Raw genomic sequence first — 22,173 nt, forward strand, 5'->3', positions numbered from 1 at the left:
AATCTTCAAAACACTTTAGTCTATATGCACTCTGTACTTCAGTAGATATTTCAGCACAGCCCCTCGCCATCCCAGCAGAGATTAGTGCATCTTATTGTCTTCCAGCCATTAGCAGCATGGAGGAAGAAAGCAAGATTATGATGAAGGGATTATACTGGCACAAAGTCTCCTCACTCTAATGGTCTAATCTCATATTCTGCTGACCTCCCATGACCTCTTCACACTGCTCCCCACAAATCAGCTCAGACAAAGACTTAGTAGTGTTTTTTGGCCTTTAGTTGACGTCCCTTTGTTTGGGTTTTATTTTTTTCTCTTGTGCTTTCTTTCTTTAGTTTCCTTTCAGGACTAAATTAATTAAACAGAAGTGCATTGTGTTCTATTGCAGTCTAACAGAGACTTGAGTGAACATCTGAGCACCATGTTCATAAAAGTGCATTTGTGCAGCGCTAATAAATATTTGTTTTTCCTGGCTGTGGATCCCCATACGTCTGTCCCCATGGGCAGGTAATAAACACAGTGTGATCAAAATGAAATTAAAAGTTAATACCACTGAGAAATAATGTTGCCTCCAAATACTTTAATTTCACTTGCTATTAACCTTCTTTTGCTTTATGATTTTTGTTACCTTTAAGTAGCTTCAGCATCTGTTTTCCATAACACTGTTATTCTATCTTCTAAGTAAACATTTTTTTTATTACTTTTACTATTACTTTAAAGCAGTAATCCAAGGATTTGGTGATTTGATTTGATAAAATTACTATTTGTGTCGCTACATTTAAATTTTCCTGTGAGGGCAGTTTTAAATCTATCAGGCAACCTACATTTACCTTATTGGAAATGTCCCCCAATCATCAATCACATAGGCTGATGATAAGCACCTGTAAACACCTAAAGTTAGAAACACTGATGGATGGGTAAATGTGACATCAGAGGATACAAGGGAGAGTGTGAGATAGAGGCAAATGATCCGCTGGTGTGACCCTTGTCAGGATCAGCCCCCAAAAATGAGGAAGACTTTGATCTTCGGGTTCAGGCAGCTGTGGCAAGTAGCTGTCTGTTAGGCATCACCTTTTCTAATTTGAATTACTAAAGTGTTCATTTTTTGTTTGCGGACAAGTCAGCATCTTCCGGGCAAATTATGGGAAACCATGGCAACGACAAGCATGGCAAAGCTGCCAAGGAGGTCTCTGTGAAGCACCTTAAACCCCTTTGAGACCAATTTTATTGCTAGCGACAGCCAAAAGCTTCTACCTTCCACTTGCCAAATGGTCACAGAAAACAGTCCTTTGGTCTCTAGATCTGCGTGAATGGAGCTTTAGCAACTGATTTAAAAGCAAATGCCAGCAATCTCCAGTATCCACTTTCAGTGAGTCAGGTCTAGACACTGATTGCTTCAGGTTTCTAGACCTGTGGTAACTGAAAATGAATTTTGCACTAATTAGCAAGTATGTGTGTGTTTGTCTGTGGAATGCAGCCCTACAGTCTATTACTGTAGCTTGCCAATCAAGCTTGTTAGCTGATAACAGCAACCCATTCCAAGTAGGATCACTTCTGGCTCCAACATGACAAATATGCCAGCCTTGAGGTTTTGAAACATCGGTTTGGGCCACAAACCAATAAATGATGCACGGCTGCTACAGCTGTCTCTTATGTAGAGTTGACAAGAAAAAAATGTAAATGATGATCATGAGGAGAAGAGTCTGAAACTATCAAATATTGCCCCTTTTTTATTTTCATGCAATACATTACATCTCAAAGTTTATCTTAATTATATTTCAGGGGTGAGTGTGATGTCACAATGCCGATCTGTAAATGGATGACAAGGTGATTTATTTCCCATTCATTCCGCTCCTTATTCATTTTTTTTCCTCTGAAAAACTGGAAAAAAAATAATAATATGCATTTGGTCCCTTCAAACATTTACATCTTCAGTAAATCATATATTAACAGTACATTTCTAATCACTGTATCACCTTTGTTTAGTTTGTCAGCTTCTATGCTTCTTCTTGACATAATCTGAACAAAGAAAGCAATCACACTTTCTGTTGCCTTTAAAACAAAGAACTGTACTCACTAAACTTGCCTTACCCTAAATTTCAAGAAGAATGTTAGCCAAGACTAAAGCTAAAATAAATACAATTACATTAAAACAAAATAAAATAACTCAAAACAAAATTATTTGAGAGTTAATCAAACTCATTAAACCTCCCTAAATTTCACAAACACCATAAATGAAGCAATTTAACATATAAAACATATGCAGGAAAACCTCTTAGGTGACCAAACCTGTGATTTGTCCCATAGCTGCTTAAGAGGACTGCGACTCATTCAGTGTATTTTGATGGCAAAATGAGCTACTTAACTATTAGAATTTTTACTTAAACAATTGTTGACTTCATTTATGTTATTCCTGAGCAATAGAGTTGAAATAAGCACTAAAAAAAATTAAAGAATTGCTTCACCTTAGTCTCAGCAGCAGCAGGGGACTTTTTAAACTGACAACTCAAACATTAATGGAATTGTGAAGGGTAAATCCCCACCTTAGTTCATAATTTAGTGAGTACTTAAAAGTAAAAGACCGAATCAGAGATTGGCATTATTTTGATTCCTGTGATTCACACCTACTTGTTCATTTTGTGAGTTGTATGTTTAGCCAATATAAACTAATATACCACAAATATAAAGGAGTTTAATAATTAATTACTAATAACCATTAATCATTATTACCTTTATAACATTTCCACCTTAGAATGTTGACCAGCAGTTAGAATGCTGCCCTTTATTTTATTATTTATTTATTTATTTATTTATTTATTTATTTATTTATTTATTTATTTATTTATTTAAGTGTCTCCACAGTGTAATAATTTACACATTTGCCTAACAACCGAATGATCCCCAATTCAGTCATGGAAGGAAACACAAGTCCCCTGGATTGTGTCAGGAAAGGCATTCTGTATAAAAATCTCCCAGATCAAATATGTGGAGCTTCACACTGTGGCAACTAAAAGTAGCTTCAGATGAATAACAATAATTGTTTGACAAAGCTGAACTTTAGCTGTGATTGCATACTGAAAAAAGAAAGATAAAAGTCAAATATCTCACCATCACAACTAACTTTTACACAGAAATGTCACACGTACATTCACAGTTATTTCTGACAGAGAAAAAATCTGTTGGGGGCGTTTTCCCCAAAGGGGCTTTTTTTTTTTTGAAACAGCAATTCCTCCTTCTCTTTATCAGCAAACAGGAAGTGTAAACACAATGCCTTCTGGGAAATGCTGTCGGGTCTACTAATGTGGGGTCATCATTAGTAAGTGGACACACCCTTCCTGGGATTCATTCCTGCTGCTGACTGTACATTTGTCTCAGTTTCAGACTCAGTGTCTCACTGTGTTTGACTAACATTTTGTATTTTGTGTCATTCCTTTTTTAGTTTCCCCGTCTCTTTCTGCCCGTTGACACCTCGCTGCCTCTCTTCCCTCCACGTCTTCTTTCTTTTCTTTTCTCTGACAGTGCTTTCAATACATTTTTCCTCTTAAAAGTCTCCACTTGTGGCTTGTTGTATCTCTCAAGGTGAAAGATGCATGTTGTTTTCATACAGTCTATTTCTGTCCCTGTCTATCATTCCTTCTCCCTTTTCCTTTTCTCACCTTTTTTCTCCCCCTTTCCTTTTCTCCACCCCCATACTCTCTCTGTCTCACCTTAAAAGCAGATCTAGCACCTTATAAGAACCCAGATAAATAAACACACCAGTGCACCCAGTTTACCCAAGTTCACCCCTTTTTTATAGTTTAACTCAAGTTTTTTTAATTCTTTGAATTAAAAATGTAAAAACAGACATGCAGATTGATGTATGAAAAGTTACAGGAGTTTTCAGTTTAAGTGTATGTTTGTTTGTTTTTTTAAATACATGACAGTATATATATAAGCTTATATAATAATCACTTTGTAAACTGCAAGTGTCAGACACACAAATCTCACTTGAGGATTATACAAAGTTATTTATGGCATCATTTATCAAAGGCATCTTTCGGAGCTATGAAGAATAAATAACATTCAGGAATATCTGTAATTACATCTGTACATTGTCCGCAGGCAAGTGAGTGTGTGTGAGTGTGACAGAGGAGCAGAAACAGACAGACTCAGAGACACAGTTGTCATTCTCCGGGATGTTTTGTGACTGGCAGACAGGTCTGACCTAGTTCTTCAGTCTACCAAAGGCTAAAGCACAGAAGCGAGTCAACAAGACTTCATAATCCTAGCGGTCGCTGAAGGGTATTTGAAGTTCACGTTGAAGTCCTGTTGTCGCGTCTGTGTTTTTGAAGATGGAAATATAATTTGATTTAATCCTTTCTCACTATGGTGGGACAAGAAATCTGTCTTTCCTTCAGTCTGTCATTCAGCATATCTTGACACTTGGTGGATTTGAGTCAATGACTTTTTCTCACAAAGAAATTCAGGCAGATTTGGATTTGCAAGAAGTTAATTACACTTACCAAGTTTACTTCTACTTTTTCCTATCTTTGTTTTTGACTTATCCTAAACCAAAAGTTTTAATTAAGGGTGCCACAGTGGTAGGATGTCTCCGCGACTCAAAACACCACCTCTAATGGGCAGGAAATCTGAAGACAAATCTTAACCTAATAACTCATAACTAAATAACTAAAACATTTAAAATGACTAAAATAAAAATGTGTCCATTCAAGTTTAACTAGTTCCAACGCTCTAAAATCACATCACTTTTTTTAGTTGTTAAAACCAATCTGGTCTTGAGAAGTGGCATCTGTTCCTCCAGTATTAAATTGACAAAGTAAGATCCTTGATGATGATGATTCCTTTCAGATTCTTTTTGCCATAATATAATAATAATATGTCTATAGATGAAATTGTAACTAATTTATGATTTCAATATGCATAACTTGAGCATATAAAATCAATATTCAGTAACATCTGTCCAATGCTTGTGTTGAAGCAAAAGATCTCAACAACAAATCACCACATAGACATCATATCTTTGCTGTGGATAATCATCATCTGTACCTTTAATTAAAATAAAACTAAACGTTTGTGTGCAAAAGCGGGATCATGTAAGTGGCATTTACATGATAATCTATTAAAGTTATCAGCTGGTTTATTTAACATGGAGGTTGTCGTAATATGAAGCAGGTTTAGTATGAGATTTGCTTGGACTCCAGATCACGACCAAGTTGTTGATTCTTTTGAACAAATTCTCATAGCTGAGAGCTGGCGAAAAGCAAAGCAGAGCTGGAACCATTTTAATGAATTCTATCTCACTTTAGTGCTATTATTGATCACATTTAAATTCATGTCTTTATCTGTTCTGTCTTCCCCAAGTTTGGATATTTTAATCATATTTTGTACATTAAATAACAAATTATACATGCAAAGGGACACTAGTTTCTTTTTAATGAACACATCACCATCAGTCTTTAGGTTGTGTTACACAAATATCAGTGTTTGGCACTATTTAGCTTTTTTAGCCGTTTTTGTCACCTTAAAATCAGGAGGTTGTTTATTTGTGGGCAGTAGGAATGCAGAGTGATTTCACAGTCTCAGATCTGTGATCTTCGCCTATTGAATAGTGTAGTGTGTGTTGTAGAGATTAAAACAGGTTTAATCACAGAGCAGCTTCTAACAATCTGTCTGCCAGAAAGTCACACCAGGAGTCATTCACACACACACACACACGCACACACAGCGTCCTCGCTGACACAGTCACTGGGTCACATCAGACAAATCCCATTTCCATACAGTGAATTGGTTATGACTGATGTTGGCCAGCTTATAAGCGATGGTGATAACAAACAGTCATTTGAAAGTAATTTAAAGCCTCAAGTCTTATCCTCATTGGTTTGGACTCAGCTGTCAGCCCCTCTGCTGAAGGCAAATTTTGCAACTACAGCGCTACATAGCAGATAAACAAAATAAATGAGTCTAAATACTGGACTTATGAGTTTCCTTTCAAATTAAACATAATTTAAATGACCAAAAATACTATGAGCAATATTTATAATCTAATTATTTCTCAAAAATCGAGCTTCATCTCCAGTAAATACTCCATAACTCTAAGTGGTGCTGACTGAATGTAAAAACAATAAATACATGAATGCTGATTTGCCAGATCAGATCAGTTTGCTGCACTGGAAAGCTTTTAATTCCCCACAGTGGGCATAGTAGTGTGGGAGCTGGAGACCAGTTGGATTATTCCTCACTTTTATTCTTAATTTTATTGATGGCATTTTCCTATTAATCAGTTTCTCAAGCGATCACAAAAAAAAGAAACAAAAACATTTTAAAAAAGTCTGAAGTAACAAATGACATTGTGGAGATACACAATGGAATAAGGTCTACTGTGTAAAACAAAGAATACAGGTCAGTCCCTTTAAGTAAAACCTTAACTGGGTCTTTCAGTAGTAATCAGTAACTTCAGCTGAGCTAACATCGCCACAGCTGGACAGCTTGTCAACCACACTGACATATCTGAATGAATGAACGGCTCTAATCATGAATCTTGTGTGTTTGTGTGTGTGTGTGTGTGTGTGTGTGTGTGTGTGTGTGTGTGTGTGTGTGTGTGTGGGAGGGTGAAGTCTCCCAGATGGCACCCAAAGGATTTCTCTCTCCAGGAATTAGACCACTGGGTTTAGTTGCATCAACGGCTTTCAATGTAACAAACAAATCAAATCACTTCTATCACTTTGAGCCATAGATCCAGAGTACTACAAAACAACTGTTCCCATATATACAGGGCATATATGCAGGTACACAGAAACACTTTGTCTGTGTAGTGATAGCCACAGGCAACTACAGCACACTCTGAATAACCTAATAGAAATTAAAATTTTACTGTAAGGTGTTATTTTCTCTATCCTTTCATGTACAGTTTGGCTTGAAAGGTTGATAAGAGGGAGCCTAAACTCACTATAACGCAAGGAAGTCTTCAGCTCACAAATTGACACCACTCAACTGACAAGAGCTACGCTACCTTTTAATATTAGATGTGCGTCATACTTTGTTTCATCAATATTTAATCGCAAATGAACTTGACATCAGCTTGACAGTTAAGTTTTTTTTTCATTGTTTAACTCCTCAAAATTGAATAACTGAAGACCACCCGGTGAACTGAGATTGGTTCTAAATTTTTCCTGCTGTGTCTCCGGATCATCCTGTATTGTTTTAATGGTTATAACCTCTTGTCTCCAGGAATGACAGCCCAGCCTCTGGGGGGGAGAACAGCACTCAATTACAGCATTCAAATCTACACAGAGCTGTCCGAGATCATTGGCACAGCATATGTGAACAGTGACGGGGGCTGACAGCATGTCCTTAAAAGGGGTTATAACCATCATTTTCAGTTATTTCTGTACCTTCTTGGAGGCAGTTTTACAAGTATTCATGAGCATTTCACCCTGGAGTGAATGGGAAAGTAGCCTGTAGCGTTTTAAAGGGATCTGGGCTACATTTTTCTGGGTACGCTGCAGTGCACTGCTTTTCAATCAGAAAGAACTGCTTCACACTTTCCATTTGCTGAACATGAAAGCGCACACCCTTCACCAACTCACATTCTCATTATTCAGGTACAGACACACACGTATATAACACACATGCACAGTATTTTTCTTTCCAAGACATAAAAAGAGAACTTACCAGTCAAACTGAAGTCGAAGCCAGGCAGAACTGCTGTTCAGATCTTTGTCGAGGTATAAAATGAAGCCCAAATCCTTCAACGTGTTCACTTGCTCAGACTTGAGTTATGCTTTATTAATTTCGCAGGTAGAAATCAGTGGTTGGTGGGTGGTCATGAGCTCAACAGAGGCAAAAACCACCTACTGATACGACTACTTCTTTTCCTCTCTCGTACTCCTTTTTTTTCCCCCTGATGTAGAATGAGAGCAGCAGGTGTACAAGCAGGGATTTCTCTCTTTGTTAGATTTTTACTAGGCTTCTGTACAAATCCCTTCCTGGACTGCCAGAGAGATAAGAAAGTCTGTGATGATGAAAAATGGGTTGATGCCTCTTAAGTTGTATCCCAGAGATGGATTTCCAAAGAAAAACTGAGAATCAAATATAAAAAAAACCCCACTCATCAGATAATTATCAGTTTTTACTCAAGTGGGTATTACAGTTGTCTCTTAGTTAGTAAGATTTTTATCAAAAAAGTAAAAGCTCCAGCTACTCCAACAGTGGAGTTTTTACCCCAAAATGTCTTTGTCACCCTCTTTCTCTTCTCAGGTTGTCGAGGTTTTTCCGCAGGTGTGAATCCAACAGGTTTCGAGTCTCTCTTGTTCTCTTTTCCTCTCTCCCCTCTGATGTGGTTTTCTCATCCAAGACCCAAAAATGGTGAACCACAGCTGTCTGACCGCAGTCCTCTCTCACACAGGTCACTGCCCACTTCCTCTTCCTGTTATTCTGGTCAGTGTTGTCCGCTGGTGCTCCCAGCTACTGCTCCTTTTCCTGTCCTGGAGGGGAAAACAGAAAGAGATGGAGGTATGGGGAGGTATTGGTGGATTGGTGAAAAGACAGAAAAAAAGGGAGAGAGCAAGAGAAGCAGAGAGGGAGTGCATATGTCAAAACAGCTCAAAAACACTAGGAGAGGCAGAGAAAGCAGCCGGCTCATGTTCATGAAGCAGATGGAGTGAGTGTGTGAGATAGGAGAAGGGAGGGAGGGTGATGGAGAGTAAGGTGAGAGAGGCGTTACTTCTCGGTCCTTCTCAGAGAGCGGGAGAGCGACGGGGAGTGGGGGAGAGATTTATTATTCATGTGTGTGAGATAAGGATTAAGTTAAACAGGTTATTGGGGATAATCCTTAGAGATTTCCCCACATGAGGCTAGTAAATATTTCAGAGGGCTGACTTTGTGTGTGTGTGTGTGTATGTGTGTGTGAGTGTATCTGACAGAGAGATGTCGTCTAAGCTGGAAAATGAGATGAGAGGGACGCCTTGCCACACGCACGCACACTCACACACTCCTTATCTTACTCCCCCTGTCTCTTCGGGGGTGAGTTGTTCGTCAGTAATTTGGCGAATTGGACAGGAAAGCCGGCTGTGTGTTTTTAAATTGAAACCTCTCCTGTGGCAATAGCAGTCCAGCCTTTCTTTTTCACTCCCATCTCACCCTCCCTCCCTCTCTCTGTCATCTTTTTCTCATTCTCCCCGTTTGCTCTGTCTCTTGTTTCTTTTATATTTTATTTTGCAGTTTCAGCTCAGTTCTACATAAAATATTGTCATTTCATCTGGGAGCAGCTTTTCCAGACATCATACATCAACATTTACTTTAAATCTACTTTATGTAGTACTTGTGTATGTACAGTCTCTCTCTTGCTCTCAGTTCTCTGATCTGATTAGTGAGGGCAATACTGTTATTTTTTTCTCTCTAGACACAGTCCAAACTTTAAGACAAAAGGACTGTTTGTCATTGCTTTTCAAATAAGAAACAGACGGCCTTCACAAAAACAATGCAAGCTTCTTCTAATCAGGAACTTCTTTAATTAATGAAGGATTTTCTGTGAAGCCTGTGCTGTGTATGTTCTATACAAGAGGATTACAGACTTTATAAAACAGACAAATGTCATGTATGAGGCCGCACCTCACAAAGCAGCCCCACCCACAGCCCTAATTTAAGTTTTTTTCACTATGCAAACACAATGAAAAATCTGCTAGTTTCTCTGTATTGCTAAAACTGACTTCAGCACTGCATGAAGCACAGCAACAGTGCAAAAAGCTCGAGGAGAAAAGAAGTGCAGAGGTGTGAGATGGCTAAAATCTGACCAATCAAAATGATGGAAGCACAAATTTCTGGCCATTTAATTTGCAGTGTGAATACCTTGTGTGTGCAGTTTTTTCCACTCCATTATCGAAATGGAGGATGAAGGGGTCTTGCACTATTATAAAAACGTCATGCTGCCTTTGCATTCGAGAGTCTTGTCTGCTCTGTTCAGTATTCTTGTTCCACCCTGGTGAACCACCCTTCCTAAGTGTTTTCTTGTTTCTGACCAAGTAACATCTACCTTCAGGGAAAATCTTTCACCCGCTTCACTCCTTCTCTGTCGGAAAATGACTGTGTGTGTGTGTGTGTGTGTGTGTGTGTGTGTGTGTGTGTGTGTGTGTGTGTAGGTGTGTGTGTGTGTGTGTGGGAGAGAGAGAGATAGAAAGACTGTCATTTTAAACAGATAAGAAATAAGAAACTAGTGACTTGAATGGCAGCTGCACATCAGGGGGAACAAAGAAAGCTTGAACGATGGTGTTTGAAAATGTGTCGTTTTTTATTTGTTAGTCCATCGTTAGATTTAATGAAAATTAAGATTGCATCCTTTACATTGTGTGCAACATTTAATGACATTTGCATGCTCACATCATAACCATTGTTAAATCTAAAAAGACACTCTTTAAATCACCCATTAATTGGGCTCAGTTTTACAGAGCAGAGGCAGTGATGTATGTGAATAAAGGCAACAAGCGCAGAAATAAGAGGAAGATTTTTTCCTCATGTTGGCTGTCTGTTTTCTTTCAGTAAACAAGGCGACATGTACAAGACTGAGGGTTGTCTCAAGAACAAACAAACAAAATGTCACAAATATGATGGAAACTCTCTTGTTTACACATCTCTTTCCCTCTACCCCTCAGTGTATCTCTGTCATTCTGTCTTTTCAAAAATCCTCATGCTCTTGGCCTACTTTCCTAAATAACACTTTGGCACTAAAAATTGCATCCTCGTTCCACTCATGACATGTAAGGAAACGGGCGATATTCCCCCACTAGTGGTTTGACTGGAAGAAGACCATTGGGGGCTGAACATCAAGGAGCACTGAGAGGGAAGAAAGAGAAGGATGAGCAAGAGAGGAATATGTCTAACATGACAGATGTTTCTTAAATAGTGTCTATGTGCCTAGAGGGTCCACTTTCATCATTAACACATATAATGTTTTTCCTATAAATATAGATCCCTGTTGAAAACACTACCTCAAAGGTGGGTCCACACGACACAGGACTTTTCCTACTTATCTGTTCCAGTATGTTCCCACTGCTCATAACGATTAAAAGCAACAACGTTTCTGAAAAAGAAACACGTTCCCTATTAGGTTCACAAATATCATTCTTTTAAGGGTTCAGTTGCAGCTGACCTTTAAGCAAATTCAGCTTTTAAAAGTAAAAGTAAGTTGTTTTAATTTCAGAGTAAATTATTGGCTTTTTAGTTTGTCCAGCTGACTCCCACAGGCTTCAACAAGGCATTTATTTTAAATGAAGATCCACCAGTTTTATTTTGACTTAGTTTTCAATAATAAATTAAAAGTTTGAAAGCCACGCTCGTACTGTAAGGAACCATATGTTTTTTCCCTTTAAATAATTTTTGTTTTTCAAAACTGCCAACAGGGACTTGGAAATTTTGACATGTTTGTTAATTTATAAGCAGAAGACTTATTTTTCTTTAGGAGAAAAACTGCTCACAACTGGGCTTGATTTACATCCGTGTAATTTTTGCACAAGGAATTCTGCTGCTTCATGACTCTGCGGCTACACCAACCATGTAACATATGCAGACCATTTATGAGACACATGCTACATGATTATGTTACTACCACAATAAGTGAAAGTGGTTACGCCGACATATGCACTGCTAAGATCTGCTCAGATAAACCAGTCTCTTGATTTTATTTTTATCTTTTACCTACACTAGCATTTGGTATTTAGCATTTTGCCAGTATCAGCGGTCACACCTCTCCTTAAATACTCTGCTGTCTCACTCGTTTTTTATTGTAAGCAAAGCATGCAACTCTGCTGTCATTATTATAGTGAAGGAGTCAGTCAGGAATAGCACTACATTTAGCACTTTAAGAAAACAGATCTTTCCATCAATACTACTGCAAATCCAGCATTAGTTCTTATCTGCTGGTTTGTTGGTTTGGTTCTGCTTGGTTTGGTCCAACCTCAACATACAGAAGCCTTGAGTTTGGGTCTCTGTTGGTTGTTCTGTTTGATCTTAATCTTGATTAATTTCTAGTTTTATTATTAATACTTTTGGAGTCTAGTTAGTGTGTCTCTGTTAGTTCTTTGTGTTTTCGTTGAGATTGCGGTGGGTTTTTTGTAGCATCCTGTTTTAGTTTTACTTGCTGACTGTCTTCCCTTTATTGCTTTCAGCAGCTCTTTATTAGTTTCATTTGCATTTAATTTACACTCCTATGTTAAACCCCCCCATTAGTGTGTGTCTATAAATACTTCTATAATTCCTTTGTTCAGTTGTTCAGTATTGCATCATCCATTTAGCTGGGTATCTGCAGCAGTTTGTTCCTGAGCTTGTGATCCTAGTGATTTTTGGATTTCTTAATTCCCTGGACTTTGCCTTTTCTGTTTTCTTGGAATAGAAGATTTTGGACTATGCATTTCTTTGACTTATTAGCAATAAATGTTTATTTTTGTACATCTTCCTCCTGCGCCCTGCTCTTGGGTACTCAAAAAAAAAAAACCAACTACACTCGACATAGAAATCTATTGTCATGACAAGCTATGTCGAGCGGGCAAGAATGATGAAATCCATTTAAACACTGAAAAGAGACATAAAAATTAAGTCATTTTGTTAATGAGCAGTTTAGAAGATAAATGTCTGTATTTGTTAAGCTTTCTGTGCCTCAAATCTTTGGCTCATTCTCTAAAAGAGTGCATCTTCTTTTAAATTATAGTTCCCATTTATATTTTCTTTGTTGTTGTTTTGGACAGTTTTCATCTACTCTTGAGACAAGCATCATATTTTATCCTCCTCAACCCTTCATTATACGAAAAAACCATACTACAATGAACCACAACAAATTCCATTCCCTGCATTGTTATCTATAAGCACCAGGCAGCACATAGTTAGAAAAGCAACAGACTAGAGCATTGTAATCTGCCCATCTGCCCATCCAGTATATCAGAATATTACCTAATTATCACATAAAACTAAAATGATCACCTTACGCATTTATGCCTCCAACAGTCAGTTTAACTTCATGTCAGTCTGGAAGACTGTCTAGAAGAGTTTAAAGCAATTTAATAGGTGGGCATCAAATCAGTATAAAATCAAATTTAAGTATAGTGTGAGAACAGTGACGGCATTGAATTCGATTTTTTCCAGAGAAGTGGACCTTTTATCATGTGGACATAAACTATCATCACATCATTATCATTAGACATTTGCATGAAATTTCTTGAGGAAGGAAAAACGTGTTTGTGAGGTCACTTGACATTTGATTACTAATGTCTATTGAGGTTTTCCATATATATGACCACTTACCACATGAAGTCAACATGTAATCATGGTGAGAATATAAGATCAAGTGAATAAAGCACCAGTCACAGAAACCTAGAGACCAGTCGGTGACCCCTTGGCAACCATCTGTCGCTAGGGAAAAATGTGTATTCTGTAACTAGTCTGCAAAAACGTCCTTTTTCTGCTTTGGTCACAAGCAAATTGTTGCATACAAATTTTAAGTGGAACCAACTGGCTTGTCTATAAACACCAGTGAAACTGTTTATAGACAAGTGTGAAATATGAGAAAAATAATACACAAACTGGACCATAATGGTGAGCATTTGACTTTCAATTAAATATGCTTGTGAAACATGTGGGCTGAGGCAAAAGTCTTACTTTGAAGGCTAACCTCTATTTCTGCTTTGAGTTGAAATTTGTCCTAGTTTTACTATACTGCTCAGGAAGTAGTTAGAAGTATTTGCAGACAAACGTGAAAAAAACAAAACAAACATAGGCCACCATGCTAGCAACCAAGCGATCAATACGAGGTTTTCATTGTAGCACCTTCATTGCAACCAGTTTCACCCAGTGACAGCCAGCAAGCTCCAGGAACCACTGCTAAGTAGTTGGGCGATAGACGTTTCCTTACTGGTTGTAAGTATGTCCGATATCGTCGGGAACCAATCTCTGACACCACATGAGAAACCCCAACCGACTTCAATTAAAAAAAAAAACTTCTCTTGATGCATTACTGAGATTCCCTACCCCAGAGATACCTCATTTGCAAGAACAGGATGACCTTGATTGTTGACCTATTACCGTCTAATCACTTCATCATTGAATGCAAGTGTAAATTTCCATCAAACTTGAAGAAATCCCTTCAAGGTGTTCAACAGATATTGGTTTCAAGAGAATAAGGCAGGCAGAGTGAATTTTTATTATGCCTCTAGCCAAAGTTTTACTCTACTTCAAAATATGATATACACCTTTACGCTTTGAAGTTACTGTTAAAATGTATTTTTTTACATAATTTTTTATTTTAAGATGAATTCATTGGGAAAAACTGCAGTTTCCTTATCTCTCCTCATCAAATTTTCACATTTTTATCTGATAAAGAGAATGATTACAACTCTTGTGACTGGAATGAGTCTTTCTTGCTGTCATTTGGCCAGTACTTGCATCATCAGATGTAGGATTTCAGGTTGTGAACAGAGCCTGCCAAGAAGATACAGAATATTGACAAGTGAAGTGGAGTATAAAGGCATGTCATAGGATGACAAAAGCATGGAGCTACAGTTGAAGAACTGTGAAGTAGTTACTTAAGTGATGAGAAGTCCTTCCTATCTCTTTAGTAAATAATTTGAATCCCATCCATATTGCTAACAAATACTTTGAAAATATATTTTCAGTGGAACAAGTTCTGAAAAGAACATTAAAAATCTTCATTGCACCAGTTAAAATGAAGCTAGAAAAAGATTTCTTACTGAAAAAAATAAAGATAAAAGTAATTCTATTCAAGTCAGGACACCAAGGTTAGATTTGTAACTTTAAGGAACTGAATGCGTAAATTGATTTGGAAATGTTTAACCTTGAAATCATCAGCCTTCAACTACTTTATTTTGTTGCAGATTACACTTTGTACATGCTAGAGTCTGTTAAATCCTCCGTGCTATACACCCACCTCACACCATGCCGAATAACAATGTTTCAATGCTTACTGCACAAGCTGATCACTAAATACATTTCAGCATGTAAATTCAGTCATGATTCATTAGTCATGCTGCAACACATTTGTTAATCGCCTAACCACCACAAAAAGGCTGTTAGAAAAGCATTATGTAAATGGCTGTCAGTAAATTTCAGCATAGTGACTGAAATGGTTTAATGGTTGTACAGACCTCCTCAGTGTGTTATTGCATCAGATTCATTTCATGTGAAAAAGCTGCATATCTTTACTTTTAGATCATTCTTAGCAGCTGTTGTACATTTAGGTCAAACATACTGGGATGCGATTAGATGACCCTTCGTCCTGGCAAGCTTGTATTAGAGACTCATAGCCTCCATGTTTCTAGTCACCCACATTATGCACATCAGCCCTGATTTCCACTAAATGTTGTATTTTGGCTCTCGTTCCTAGAGCAAGTTGGGCAGAATTATCAAATGCCATGTCTGATGTTTCTTTCAAATCTCTACTTTTTCCCCCAAATCTTAGGTCCAAATATTTTATATAATATAAACTGTAACTAATGCAGAGGAACCCCCCCCCCCCCACACACACACACACACACATATTTACAGTAATATAAAGTTAGATCATCTACTACAAAGTAAACGGCTGCTTCCCATTTATAGTCAGTGTTGGCTTCATTTAGCCATCTTGATCCTTGTCTATTTTCAACCAACTATTTATGAACACAACACTCAACATAGATCATACACACACACACACACACACACACACACACACACGCACATAAAAAAAATCTTCTAAGCCACATTTAAAGACAACTTTTTTCACAAACCATCTTAGTTCTTACCAGCAATAAGTAAGATATGTTTCCACTGGGTGTTGGACTCTGCAAGACCTGCACTCTGTCACTAATTCTGTACATAATTATTATAAACAGGATTTCTAGGAGCAGCCAATGGGTGGAGAGTATTGGGTTAGATGGTTTCAGGAGCTTATTTCTGCGTTTTTTGCAGATAAATCACATCTTTTGGCTGGTTTGGGAGCACCTTGGTCTCACCAGAGGCTGGGGAGAAGGTCTGTGCATGTCCACTTAGACTGCTGCCCACAACACAGATCCCGGTGATATCATAAAACTGGTAACATTTTTAACAATTATTTTTGCTAGAAAAATAAATTTTCGAAAGCAGATTAAAAAGCTCATCTATATTGTTCTACCTGCCTGTAAGAGGAAGTAAAAACCTAACCATCCACAGGGAGAACATATAAAATCCACACACATGCAAAATAAAGTGTATCGTCTGTAAAACAAAGATATAATGGAGCTTCCAGTAAAAGAGCTCTTGTATGCCGATCCACCATATATCTTAAATATGTTATGGCTACAAGTGAAAAAAAAAAGATTTGTGGCCATAACATCATTTACTAGCTATCAAAACCCAAATTAGAGCCAAACAGACAAGTTACCCTTTTCTGCTTGGCTGCCTCAGGCAGACTGTGGGCATCTTGCTTCATCACCACAGACAGTTTTAAAACAGGTCAGACTGAGTTGCAGATGTATGATTTAGTGTTTGTGTCTGTATCTGAAAAGCTGAGGTATCTAACTCTCCCTCATGCTGTCAGTCAGCTGTGACTCTAAAGCTTGACACCTGTTCTTGATTTCTCATCACATTAATCTATAAAATTTAAGAACAGCAGTTAAAACAAGGATTGAAACCAGCCTGTTCTGCAAAGTGTACTAGTATCTAGTTTCCTGTTAAAAGATGCAGTATAATATTTGTTCCACTTTGCACTTAGAAGGAAAAACAGAGGAATTTTCTTTAAAATTTAAAGAAAAAAGTCCAGCCTTTAACCTGGAGACTGACTTGATTTGTATCTTTCACGTTATTTTTGAATTTACAGTAAAATCTAGAGAGCTTTTGTAATCTGAAAATGTTGTTAAAATGAAACCAGGGCAAACAAGGCCTCCCTCTCCTATGACCTCAGTTTAAAAAAAAAAGTCATTTCAGTTTTAACCAGCTTGAATTGTTACGACACACCAATCAAGAGAGATATATGTTAGGACATTAACCCCTCCTGTGTGCATGCGTGTGAAAATCTTTTGTGTTACTATACATGCGTCTAACATCATTTGTGTGTGTGTCTGTGTGTCTTTGTGTTGTGTAAATAGACAAGATCCCTGAGGACAAATGATGAGGAGATGATATCTTGTGAAGTGTGCCCTTTAAAAATAGCAGGGTCGCTGTCAACATTACTTGGCTCTGGATGAGCTCTTTGTTTCTGTGTCCATTTGTCCGTGTTTGTGTGTGTATTCCAAGATACCACAATGATCTTTGTGTGCGCTAATGCATGTTTATTCCTGCACTTTTATTTTCAACTTTAATTTATATATTTTGTCTTATTCTTCCCAGTTAAATTTACCCTTCATTCTAATTTGTGTTGTACAGTTATTTCATTTTTAACCTTAATTTATATTTTATTCCTTCCTAGTTAAATTTACCCTTTTTAATTTTTCATATTTATTTCCTATCTTATTCATAGCCTTTTCCTTTTTTGTTTTCTTTAGGTCACGAGCAGTTGTCCAAGCATTTCACTACATATCGTACTGTGTATGACTGTGTACGTGACAAATAAAAATTTGAATTTGAATGTGTTTTCTGCATGTGTTCCGATGAGAAAAAGGATCTGTTTTCAGGCATGACTGATCACTGCATGCCCTTTGTGCATGTGTGTAATAATAAATATATGTGTGTGTTTGCAAAGAGGAATGAGGTGTATTCATCCAGAGCTCCTGTGTCTGATGTACATAGTAATGTGAAATACTGCCCCGGGGTGACTCAGGAAGAGAAAGAATGGGATGGGGGGGTAATAAAAAAGGTAGATGAGGAGCCAAAAGAGCAATATAAAACAAACATGCTAAGTATTTATATTTGTATGTTAGCTACATGTAATTTAATGTTCCTCCATCCCTATTTTAATCCCCACAGTTTTTGACATAGCTTCTGTTATTATCGCCCCATTGCATTTAAATGTGAACAGAAAGAAAGTGTCACCTCTATAGGCTAAATCATACATAATCCCAAAAGCTCAAATGTAAAGCATCCACAACTCACATCATAGGTGTAGATTTAACATTTCTGTGGGGGTTGGGGGTGTGCATAAAAGACAAGATTTATGAATCAACTGTGAAGAAAAGGAAGGGTCTTTTTACTCACAAAACATAAATGATGAGCTCACATAACCAATCTTTTGTGGTAAACAACTGTGACAGAGGGAGTTTTGTGATCTTAGTCAGCAGCTGCAGCATTTCATCTGGTGTTGGCAGTTGATAATCAGGGAGGAGGCACACGGAAAAAAGGGTCGAAAGTCAGGTATTCAGACATCTTTCCATAAGTTTAGAATTGTTGCTGTTTGCAAACCAGCTTGTCAGATGGGTTCAATCATTACATGCTGACTGTCACATCTGGGGGAGTGAGCAACAGACAAAACACAAAAAGGCAGAGCAGAGCAAATTTATGCCTATATGTGTGTTAACTCAGTAGGTATAATAAAAACAAATAAAAACAAAAAGTCAAGAATATTTTTCCCCAGGACTCAGGAAATTGTGCCTGCAGCTCAAAAATGTATAGGGTGTTACCCCACCCAACCCCTCCTCCCGATGCTGAAATGAAGCTCAAGCCCATGACTGTCATTATTAATTATCTTATCTAATTCTGCATACATCAGGAGGGAAAAAAAACGAACCAAACAATGAAAGAATTTGATTTTTTTCTAATCAGTCACTAATGACAGATGTGTGGCTGTATTAGCTGTCTGACAGTGCAAATTAAAGCTGCTTAAGTAAACAGCTTTATCTTAACACTGAATCAAATTATGTTATTTATGAATACAAAGCCAACAATTTAGCAGATAAAGATTTACAGGAAATCTGTGGCAATCATTTCTCTGAGGAGTAAATGAAAGCCAAATGTTGAAAGCTAATGTTGGACCTTCAGGGTTTGGTTGAAAAGATCCAAATCCAAAATCAGAGGCTGATAAGATAAAGTAAAAGTAGCCTTTTATTTAGGCTGAAGGAAAACGCTCAAAAAACAAAGAAAAGACGAAGAAAAATTCTAAACAAGAACACCGAGACAAACAGGTCAAACTAGGGAAACAAAAAGGTGATCTCACAAAAGCAATATCTACACAAAGACACACTGAAGGTAATCATGGGTAACAGAAACACCTGAAACCAATCAAGGATAAAAAAACAGGGGGACAAAGAACTGACAACACGATGACATAAAGGAGGCATCCAGCAAAACAGAACACACATTAAAGGAAATTAAAGCTACACAAAGAAACATGTTTAATCGTAGATTTTTTAAGACTCGTTAAACTAAAGTTCGTTACACCAAATAGACACAGAATATATTTAATTTTAAATAAAGTTCCTATAGTGGCATTTGAACCTTCCACCCCACCGATCCAACTGCCAAGAATATAAAGAAAAACAGCAATAAATATAAAAATGGGAAACAATAAAACAAACAGAGCAAACAAACAAAGCATAAAAAAGAAGCACCATATAATACCTCAAAATCCACAGTCCCAACGCTACCTTCACTGGGTGGCCTGAATCACATCTTGTTGGTATTTGACTGTGTGACTTAGCCAGTTATTTGTTAAGCTGTTTGTTAAAAATGTTTCTGAGAGTAAAAGAGTAGCGTAACATCCTTGACCTAACAAAGTACTGATGCAAAATGATTCACTGGTAATAGGTGCTGCTGTGCTTCAGCTGCTTAAAAAAACAAAATTGGAAAACTGGAAACATGACAGCAACTGGCCTCAAACCAGGGTGTTACTTTCATGTTATCCAAAGAGATTAATATAAAAGAATCCATGTTATTTGGGGTATTTTAAAGCAGAAAAATGACCAAGCTTAGAAATATTTTCTTCCAGTTGATCTCATAATATATTTAGTAGTACAGTTTCCTCATGACACCAGAAAATACTACTTGTCTTTTGTTCTGGTGTTTTGAAAGACAGTCTCTAGTGTAGAACTATAGGGAGAAAATATGGAGGTGAAGAAGGGAGAAAGGGAGGTGAAAAGAATAAAGAAGCGCTAAAGGATACAGGACTCACTTTCTTACACCCACACACACACACACAGATGCACACACAAAGGATTTATATGCAACATCCCCATTAAAATCCAGAGATAATGACCTACAAATTTCTCCCAAACAGACTTTCCTCCCTTCTGCCTCCTCTTGTTTTACTCCCCCATCTCTCCTTCTCTCTCCCACCTGTCTGTCTCTTATTGCTGCTGTCTTTCATCACCCCCTCCACTCTGTGGCCGAAACCTATCAGAGGTTGAATCAATGACGAGATGTCTGAGGATGTCTCTGCATGTATATCTGAGATCTGAGTGAGAGAAAATGTGTGTATGCATTTGCACATTGTGAAAAAAAATCTGTGTATGTGTTTCTTCCTCATTATTGAGAGATTTTGCGATTGTGTGGTTTAATGTGCTCTGCCTAGCTCCCATTTCAGTATTTCATACATCAAAAAGTGTGAAAAAACACATTTACGTGTGTGTGTGTGTGTGTGTGTGTGTGTGTGTGTGTGTGTGCGCGTGTGTGTTTTTGCATGTGTTTGAGTGAGCTTCTTCTTTGAGGATGCTAACTAGTGGATGCTAAATAATGCAGCATTCTGCCGAATGCCTCTCCTCCCCAACAACATCCTGATTAGTGATTCGGGGTTTGAAAATGTTAATGCTTTTAACACAGTCACTTCTCATTCACATCAAACTGTTGAAAACAGCAGGACTGAATAGGCTCACATATAGAGCATACACAAACATGGACAGTGGTAGAACCAGATAGACATACTTGTACCAACTCACATGTAGGTAGACAGATGCAAGCATGGAAAGATACCCCTTCAAAATATAGAAACTGACACTTACATTATTGCATATCCACAGAGAAACAGGATAAAAAAAAAAGACATTGGAAGAGCAGGTTTAAAATTTTTAGCTTTTGTTGGTTTCTTCATTATTGACCTTCATTAAACTATTAAGTAGTCTTTACTGTTGAAGAGAATTTAATTGAATTGTCTTTTTTAGGTTTCGTCAGCTTCACAGACAGAGTTACATCTGTTTCAGTTTTTTCAAGCAGAGCCCTGATGTAAATTAGCCTTTATATGTTTAGTGTTCCTGGCTTCTTTAACCCTGATCAAGACAACCTACTGAAGCTCAAAGTGAACATCAGAATGGGGAAGGGAGGTGATTTAAGTGACTTTGAATGTGGCATGATTATCGGTGCCAGACAAGCTGCTCTGAGTATTTCAGAAACTACTGATTTACTGCAATTTTCCCACACAATCATCTCGAGGGTTTACAGCGAATGGTCCTAAAAAGAGATAATATCCAGTTAGCAGCAGTTCTGTGGATAAACATGCCCTTGTTCACGTCACAGGTCAGAGGAAAATGGGCAATGGGAACTAAAATGTGCGGAAGAACATCTCAGAGCACACAACACACTGAATCAAAAACAGGATACTAAGAGTATAATTCACTTCGGTTTACCAGAGTAGATAATACAGTAGAAGATTGGAAAAATGTTGAATTGATTAGTTTTGATTTCTGCTGCAACAAAACTTGGTGTAACCAACAAGAGAGAATAGAGCCATCCTGCTTTGTATCATTAATTTAGGCTGCTGTGGTGGTGTAAAGGTGTGGGGGATAATTTCTTGCCACACTTTCAGCTTCTCGCTACAAACCAAACATTGGTTGTACTCCACAGCCTGCCTGAGTATTGTTGTTGACCATGTCCATGCTGTTTCCACCATTGTTACATGCCTTTTCACAATCACCTAAAACTGTTTTTGTGAGCATGAAAATAAATTTACTCTATTCAACTCACCTTCACAGTCACCAGATTTCAATCATAAATAGCACCTTTCAGATATGGTGGACCGGGAGATTTGCATCATGGATGTGAGGCCAATAAATCTGCAGTAACTGTGTGATGCTATCATGTCGATATGGGCCAAAGTCTCTGTGGAATATTTCCAACTAGGTCCAACCCAATACTAGGAAGATATACAAAGTGGCTGGTGAGTGAACAATAGGTCCACTTGGTAATCATATGTTGTCTGTGTATGTGGGGACACTGTTCTCCCCTCACCCCTAACCAGTGATGGCAGACAGCCCCTCCCTGAGCCTGGTTCTGCAGCAGGTTTCTTTCTGTTGAGAGTTT

At 37.7% G+C, this 22,173-nt stretch overlaps 1 protein-coding gene across 3 annotated transcripts in view; it reads right to left on the reverse strand.

Moving 5' to 3' along the window:
- Positions 1-22,173, reverse strand: part of cdh5 (cadherin 5) — a 68,930-nt gene that overhangs the window by 27,888 nt on the left and 18,869 nt on the right. For 2 of the 3 annotated variants that reach the window (XM_026189707.1, XM_026189705.1), the window contains exon 2: positions 7,669-8,480. The gene's annotated coding sequence lies outside the window, so the exon portion shown is untranslated. Of the gene's footprint in view, positions 1-7,668; positions 8,656-22,173 lie in introns of those variants that run through there. The other variant, XM_026189708.1, reaches the window with a different exon arrangement.

The sequence above is a fragment of the Astatotilapia calliptera genome, chromosome 13 (assembly GCF_900246225.1).
Source record: "Astatotilapia calliptera chromosome 13, fAstCal1.2, whole genome shotgun sequence".
Taxonomy (NCBI): Eukaryota; Metazoa; Chordata; class Actinopteri; order Cichliformes; family Cichlidae; genus Astatotilapia; species Astatotilapia calliptera.